Source organism: Artemia franciscana, chromosome 20, assembly GCF_032884065.1.
Source record: "Artemia franciscana chromosome 20, ASM3288406v1, whole genome shotgun sequence".
In the NCBI taxonomy this organism is placed as follows: domain Eukaryota; kingdom Metazoa; phylum Arthropoda; class Branchiopoda; order Anostraca; family Artemiidae; genus Artemia; species Artemia franciscana.
In genome coordinates, this window is record NC_088882.1 from 6,099,364 (window position 1) to 6,108,544 (window position 9,181).

Consider the following 9,181-nt stretch of genomic DNA (forward strand, 5'->3'; position numbering starts at 1 on the left):
GTATTACCCTGGATACATTGTTGTATGTTTCCTTGGACCATTTTGAGAAAATGATCATTTTAAAATTTATATCAAATGCGCTTGGATAAAAGAGGGTGCCAAGAGAGGCTAGTTGCCCTTATATACATATAATATATATATATATATATATATATATATATATATTATATATATATATATATATATATATATAATATATATATATATATATATATATATATATATATATATATATATATATATATATATATATATATATATATATATAGATATATATATATATATATATATATATATATATATATATATATATATATATATATATATATATATATATATATATATATATATATTATATATATATATATATATATATATATATATATATATATATATACTATATTGAATATATTATATATATATTTGAAATACTATTAAAGCTGGGAAATTCCATATTTGGCGACGAAGACCTCCATATACAGTTTTTGAATTTTGCTAATGGTTGACGCAGAATTAAAAGTTTCATAACTTATGCAACCAAATACTTTGCTCCCTCATAAATACTATGCTCTTCGCGGTAAAGATTTTTAGTACTTTGAAATAAATGTATTATCAAACAGTTCGTGGTAACGAACTGTAGTAAGGAGCGACCCCGCTCAATAGTAACCGAAATTCTAAAAAATGGAATTTTGACACGAAGAGCTACATCAAAAGAATCGCATTTTAATGCTGATTTTAAATACATAAGTTTCATCAAGATTAGTCTTACCCGTCAAAAGTACCTCAGAAAGTTTTCCTTATTTTAGAAAATAGGAGGAAACACTCCCTAAAAGTCATACAATCTTAACGAATCACACCATCAAATTCAGCGTATCAGAGAACCCTATTGTAGAAGTTTCAAGCTCCTATCTACAAAAATGTGGAATTTCGTATTTTTTGCCAGAAGACAAATCACGGATGCGTGTTTATTTGTTTTTTTGTTTTTTGTTGTCTTTTTCCCAGAGGTGATCGTATCGACTCAGTGGTCCTAGAATGTCGCAAGAGGGCTCATTCTAACGGAAATTAAAAGTTCTAGTGACCTTTTTAGGTGACCAAAAAATTGGAGGGCACCTAAGCCCCCTCCCACGCTCATTTTTTATCCGAAGTCACCAGATCAAAATTCTGAGATAGCCATTTTATTCACCATAGTCGAAAAACTTAATAACTATGTCTTTGAGGACGACTTACTCCCCCATAGTCCCCTTGGGAGGGGCTGTGTTGACATACAGTAATGACTATTGGGAAATGTACAGACGTTTTCAGGGGGACTTTTGTGTTCGGTGGGGGGGCTGGGGGGTGAAGTTGCTGGGGGAGGGGTACGTGGGAGGATCTTTCCATGGAGGAATTTCTCATGGGGGAAGAGAATTTCAATGAAGTGGGCGCAGGATCTTCAAGCATTACTAAAGAAACAAGAGCTAAGAGCTCATATGGCACTTGTGACGAGGCGAGAAGAGCTAAGAGCCAAAAGATCATATGGTATGAGCTAAAACAAAATTCTATGAATCAATAGATTGATTTAAAAAGGAAAATAAGAGGCTTAATGCCGGTTAGGATTTAAAATAAGACCTCTGAGTCACGATGTCCTTCTAAATATCAAAATTCATTAAGATCCGATCACCCACTCGTAAGTTATAAATACCTAATTTTTCTTATTTTTCCTCTCCCTTTAGCCCCCCAGATGGTCGAATCTGGGGAAAAAGACTTTATCAAGTCAAATTGTGCAGCTCCCTGACACGCCTACCAATTTTCATCGTCCTAGCACGTCCAGAGCACCAAACTCGCCAGATCACTGAACCCATCCCCCCAACTCCCCCAAAGAGAGCAAATCCAGTACGATTCTGTCAATCACGTATCAAGGACATTTGTTTATTCTATCCACCAAGCTTCATTCCGATTCCTCCACTCCAAGTGTTTTTCCAAGATTTCCCCCTCCAACTCCCCCCAATGTCAAAAGATTTGGTCGGGATTGAAATGAGAGCTCTGAGACATGAATTCCTTTTAAAAATCAAATTTCATTAAGATCCAATCATCTATTCGTAAGATAAAAATACCCCAATTTTCACGTTTTCCAAAAATTCCGGTTTCCCCCTCCAACTCCCCCCAATGTCACAGGATCTGGTCGGAATTTAAAATTAGAACTTTAAAGCACAAGATCCTTCTAAATATCAAATTTCATTAAGATCTGGTCACCCTTTCGTAAGTTACAAATACCTCAATTTTCAAAATTACTCCCCCCCCCCCCTAATTCCACCAATGAGAGCAGATCCGGTCCGGTTATGTCAGTCACGTATCTTAGACAGGTTTTTATTCTTCCCATCGAGTTTCATCCCTGATCTCACCGCTTTAAGTATTTTCTAAGATTTCGGTCTCCCCAACTGCCCCCCCCCCCAATTACGCTTATCCGGTTAAGATTTAAAATAAGATATCTGAGTTACGGGGTCCTTCTAAATATGAAGTTTCATGAAGATCCGATCACTTCTTCGTAAGTTAACAATACGTCATTTTTTCTTATTTTTAAGAATTAACCCCCGCCCCCCCCCCAATAGAGCGGATCCGTTCCAATTATGTAAATCACGTATGTAAGACTTCTGATTATTTTCCCCACCAGGTTTCATCCCGATCCCTCCAATCTAAGCGTTTTCTATGATTTTAGGTTCCCCCACCCCAAACTTCCCCCAATGTCACCAGATCCGGTCAGGATTTAAAATAATTGCTTAGAGACACGATATCCTTCTAAATATCAAGTTTCATTGAGATCCGATCACCTGTTCGTAAGTTAAAAATACCTCATTTTTTTCTAATTTTTCAGAATTAACCCCTCCCCCAACTACCCCAAAGAGAGCAGATCCGTTCCGTTTATGTCAATCATGTATCCAGGACTTGTGCTTATTTTTTCCCACCAAGTTTCATCCCGATCCCTCCACTCTAAGTGTTTTCCAAGTTTTAGGTTTCCCCCTCCCAACTCCCCCCCAATGTCACCGGATCCGGTCGGGTTTAAAATAAGAGCTCTGAGCCACGATATCCTTCTAAATATCAAATTTTATTGAATCCGATCACTCGTTCGTAAGTTAAAAATACCTCATTTTTTCTAATTTTTCAGAATCACCCCCCCCCCCCAAACTACCCCAAAGAGAGCGGAACCGTTCCATTTATGTCAATCATGTATCTAGGACTTCTGTTTATTTTTCCTACCAAGTTTCATCCCGATCCCTCCACTCTAAGTGTTTTCCAAGTTTTAGGTTTCCCCCTCCCAACTCCTGCCCCCCCCATTTTCCCCAGATCCGGTCAATCTTTAAAATAAGAGCTCTAAGACGCGATATCCTTCTAAACATCAAATTTCATTGAGATCTGATCACCCGTTCGGAAGTTAAAAATGCCTCCTTTTTCCTAATTTTTCAGAATTACAACCCCCCCCCCCCCCCACAACTACCCCAAAGAGAGTGGATCCGTTCCGGTTATGTCAATCATGTATCTGGGACTTGTGCTAATTTTTCCCATCAAGTTTTTATCCCGATCCCTCCACTCTAGGTGTTTTCCAAGATTTTAGGTTTCCCCCCTCCAACTCCCCCCAATGTCATCAGATCCGGTCGGGTTTTAAAATAAGAATTCTGAGACACAATATCATTCCAAACATCAAATTTCATTAAGGTCGCATTATCCACTCATAAGTTAAAAATACTTCATTTTTCTATTTTTTACGAATTAACCGGGCCCCCACTCCCCCCCAGATAGTCAAATTGGGAACTATTTCTAATTTGAGCTGGTCATGTCCCTGATACATCGTCCTAGTATAATCGGCCTGACAAATTTAATCGTCCTAGCTTACCTGGAAGTGCCTAAAGTAGCAAAACCGGGACCGACAGATCGACAGTATTGGCGATTGCTAAATGTCACTTGGTTAATACCAAGTGCCATAAAAACAATGAAAAAATAAATATGAAAGTTTTTCAACTGAAAGTAAGGAGCATCATTAAAACTTAAAATGAACAAAAATTATTATGCATATGAGGGGTTTACCTCCTCGAAATACCATGCTCTATGCGCTAAAGTATTTTTAGTAATTTCAACTGTTTATTCTACGGCCTTTGTGATTCAGGGGTCATTCTTAAGGAATTGGGACAAAATTAGAGCTTTAGTGTAAAAAGCGAAGTATTGAGGAGGGGGTGAACCCCCTCGTCAATACGCAATAAAAACATACTAATATGGAAGTTCATTACGTAAGTTAATTCGTAAGTTACGTATATTTTTTACTAATGAAAACTTTCGTAAGAAATTAAAAGTTTCAGTTGCCTTTTTTAGCAAAATTAAATAAAAAACAACTTTTTTTAACTGAAAGTAAGGAGCGAAATTAAAACTTAAAACGCACAGAAATTACTTCGTATATGAAAGAGGCTGCTTCCTCATCAACGCCCCGCTCTTTACGTTAAAGTTTGACTCTTTCTCTCAATTCTTCTTTTTAAAACAGTAAAAAACTTTAGCGTAAAGAGCGGGGCGTTGATGAGGAAGCAGCCTCTTTCATATACGAAGTAATTTCTGTGCGTTTTAAGTTATAATGTCGCTCCTTACTTTCAGTTAAAAAAACTTGTTTTTTAATTTAATTTCTGAACGTTTTTGAATCAATGCATGTTTAGATTTTGGCTCTCCGCAGAGGAATAATCAAACGAAATTTGCATATTTTTTTTTTTTTTTGGCTCATAATTTTGATCGAATGATTTTGAGAAAAAAAGAGCGGGGGAAGAAGCCTAGTTGCCCCCCGATTTTTTGGTTAATTAAAAAGGCAACTAGAACTTTTAATTTTTTACGAATCTTTTTATTGGTAAAAGATTTATGTAGCTTATAAATTAGCTTACGTAAAGAACTTTTGTATTCTCATGTTTTTATTACATATATAAGGGGATTCGCCCCATCCTCAGTACCTCGCACTTTACACAAAAGCTTAAATTTTATCCCAATTCATTAAGAAACCCCCTGAATCACAAAAGCCGTAGAATAAGTAGGTGAAATTACTAAAAATACTTTAACGTAAAGAGCGAGGTATTAGGAGGAGGTGAGCCCCTCAAATGGGTAATAATTTCTGTTTGTTTTAAGTTTTATTGCTGTTCCTTACTTCCAGCTGAAAAAGCTTTTTCACTTTTATTTTTTAATTGTTTTTTTTTTCTTAAATAATGCTAGTAAATCCTGCTCTCCCTTCATGGAAATTTTCTTCTCCCATTACAAATTCTTGAAGGAAAGTTCCCCCAGCCTATCCCCCTCTTCTCAACCCCTCCCCCACACCCAAAAAATCCTCCTGAAAACGCCTGTATACTTCCCAATAACCATTACTATATGTAAGCACAGGTCAAAGTTTGTAACTTGTTGCCCCTCCCACAGGGACTTTGGGGGAGTAAGTCGTCCCCAAAGACATAGTTATAAGGTTTTTCGACTACGTTGAATAAAATGGCTATCTCAGAATTTTGATCCGCTGACTTTGGGAAAATAATTAGCGTGGGAGGGGGCCTAGGTGCCCTCCAATTTTTTTGGTCACTTAAAAAGGGCACTAGAACTTTTCATTTCCGTTAGAATGAGCCCTCTTGCAACATTCTAGGACAACTGGGTCGATACGATCACCCCTGGGGAAAAAAAAAACAAATAAACACGCATCCGTGATCTGCCTTCTGGCAAAAAATGCAAAATTCCACATTTTTGTAGATAGGAGCTCGAAACTTCTACAGTAGGGTTCTCTGATACGCTGAATCTGATGGTGTGATTTTGTTAAGATTCTATGACTTTTAGGGGGCGTTTCCCCCTATTTTCTAAAATAACGCAAATTTTTTAGAGTTTTGGTTACTATTGAGCCGGGTAGCTCCTTACTACAGTTCGTAACCACGAACTGTTTGATCAAAATATCGGAGGGCAGCTAGCCCTACTCGCTCCCTCCTTTTTTCTCAAAATCTTCCGATTAAAACTATGAGAAAGCCATTTAGACAAAAAAAAAATTAATGGGCAAATTTCGTTTTAATTATTTATGTTGCTAGAGCCAAGACCAAAACATGTATTAATTCAAAAACGTCCAGAAATTAAATAAAAAAACAGGTTTTTTTAAACTAAAAGTAAGGAACGACATTAAAACTTAAAACGAACAGAAATTACTCCGTGTATGAAAGTGGCTTTTCCTCCTCAACGCACCCCTCTTTACGCTAAAGTTTTACTCTTTCTCTTAACTCTACTTTTTAAAATAGTAAAAAACTTTAGCGTAAAGAAAGCATACAAAACTTTAGCGTAGTTTTTACTTCTGGTTTTTATATTTTAGTTTTATATTTAGTGTTTTATATTTTAGTTTTTTACTGCTTTAAGGTGTAGTGTTAAGAGTAAGAGTCAAACTTTAGCGTAAAGAGTGGGGCGTTGAGGAGGAAAAACCCTTTTCATATACAGAGTAATTTCTGTTGGTTTTAAGTTTTAATGTCACTCCTCACTTTTAATTAAAAAAAAAACTGTTTTTCTATTTAATTAAATAAAAAAAACAAGTTTTTTTAACTGAAAGTACGGAGCGACATTAAAACTTAAAACGAACAGAAATTACTTCGTATATGAAAGAGGCTGCTTCCTCATGAACGCCCCGCTCTTTACGCTAAAGTTTGACTCTGTCTCTCAATTCTTCTTTTTAAAACAGTAAAAAACTTTAGCGTAAAGAGCGGGGCGTTGATGAGGAAGCAGCCTCTTTCATATACGAAGTAATTTCTGTTCGTTTTAAGTTTTAATGTCGCTCCTTACTTTCAGTTAAAAAAAACTTGTTTTTTTATTTAATTTCTGAACGTTTTTGAATCAATGCATGTTTTGATTTTGGCTCTCCGCAGAGGAATAATTAAAACGAAATTTGCATATTTTTTTTTGGCTAAATGGCTTTCTCAAAATTTTGATCGAATCATTTTGAGAAAAAAGAGCGGGGGAGGAAGCCTAGTTGCCCTCCGATTTTTTGGTCAATTAAAAAGGCAACTAGAACTTAATTTTTTACGAATATTTTTATTAGTAAAAGATTTATGTAACTTATAAATTAGCTTACGTAAAGAACTTTTGTATTCTCATATTTTTATTACATATATGAGGGGGTTCGCCCCCTTGTCAGATCCTCGCTCTTTACACTAGAGCTTAAATTTTGTCCCAATTCATTAAGAATGACCCCAGAATCACAAAAGCCGTAGAATAAATAGTTGAAATTACTAAAAATACTTTAACGTAAAGAGCGAGGTATTAGGAGGAGGTGAGCCCCTCAAATGGGTAATAATTTCTGTTTGTTTTAAGTTTTAATGCTCTTCCTTACTTCCAGCTGAAAGAACTTTTTCATATTTATTTTTTCATTGTGTTTTTAAATAATGCTAGTAAATCCTGCGCTCCCTTCATGGAGATTTTCTTCCCCCATGACAAATTATCGATGGAAAGTTCCCCCAGTATATCCCCCTCTTCTCAACCCCTCCCCCAACCAAAAAATCCTCCTGAAAACGCCTGTACACTTCCCAATAACCATTACTATATGTAAGCATTGGTCAAAGTTTGTAACTTGTTGCCCCTCCCATGGGGACACTGGAGGAGTAAGTCGTCCCCAAAGACATAGTTATAAGGTTTTTCGACTACGCTGAATAAAATGGCTATCTCAGAATTTTGATCCGTTGACTTTGGTAAAATAATTAGCGTGGGAGGGGGCCTAGGTGCCCTCCAATTTTTTTGGTCACTTAAAAAGGGCACTAGAACTTTTCATTTCCGTTAGAATGAGCCCTCTTGCAACATTCTAGGACACCTGGGTCAATACGATCACCCCTGGGGAAAAAAAACAAAAAAAACAAAAAAAAACAAATAAACACGCATCCGTGATCTGCCTTCTGGCAAAAAATACAAAATTCCACATTTTTGTAGATAGGAGCTTGAAACTTCTACAGTAGGGTTCTCTGATACGCTGAATCTGATGGTGTGATTCGTTAAGATTGTATGACTTTTAGGGGGCGTTTCCCCCTATTTTCTAAAAAAACGCAAATTCTCTCAGGCTCGTAACTTTTGATGGGTATGACTAAAGTTGATGAAACTTATATATTTAAAATCAGCATTAAAATGCGATTCTTTTGATGTAGGTATTAGTATCAAAATTCCATTTTTTAGAGTTTTGGTTACTATTGAGCCGGGTCCCTCCTTACTACAGTTCGTTACCACGAACTGTTTGATTCTAATTAAAGGGCTTTTGTGCTTCAGGATTTGTTTCTATAGAAATGGGATAAAAAGCCCAACTTCAGCGTATAGAGCAAGATATTTAGTCGGTGTCAACTCTCTAAATGTACTTAATAATTTTCGTTCGTTTTGAATTTTGATGTTCATCCTCAATTTTAGTTAAAAACTTGATTTTTAAATTTATTATGTACTAAAGCCAGTATCTCTTAAATTCAAGTTGTTTTCATTTGTTTATCTTTGTACACGGCTCTAGTTACTGATTCAATTGAATTTTGACAGAATCCACTATCTCTAATCAAATACATTACTAAATGTCAACAACATCGAAAAATTGCTTACCTTGCTTATTTTTAATAGAATGAAAGAATACCAGGGAATTTTCGCATGCAAAAAAAATTCAAAAATTCCCCTCCTTAGTGTAGAATTGACAAATAAAAACAAGTTTTTTGAACTGAAAGTAGGGAGTTGATACAATCAAATTTTATTCCATTTTTTTTAAACAATACGTGGCAACGAACTGTAAGTAAGGAGCGACGCGGGTCAATAGTAACCAAATCTTTAAAAAACGAAATTTTTTATACCATTTATATTACATTATTTATTTATTATTTTATTATATCATTATTTATTATATATTATTATTTATATTATTTATATATTAATTTATTATATTATTATTTATAAATTGTGTGTCATGTTATTTATATATAATTATTTATATATTATAATATTTATATTATATTATTTTATATTAATATATATATATATACATATATATATATATATATATATATATATATATATATATATATATATATATATATATATATATATATATATATCCTAAGAAATTGGCTTGATATGCTGATTTCAAATATATAAGATTCATTAGGTTTAGTGTTACAGATCAAAGACTACGAGTCTGAGAAAATATGCCTTATTTAAAAAA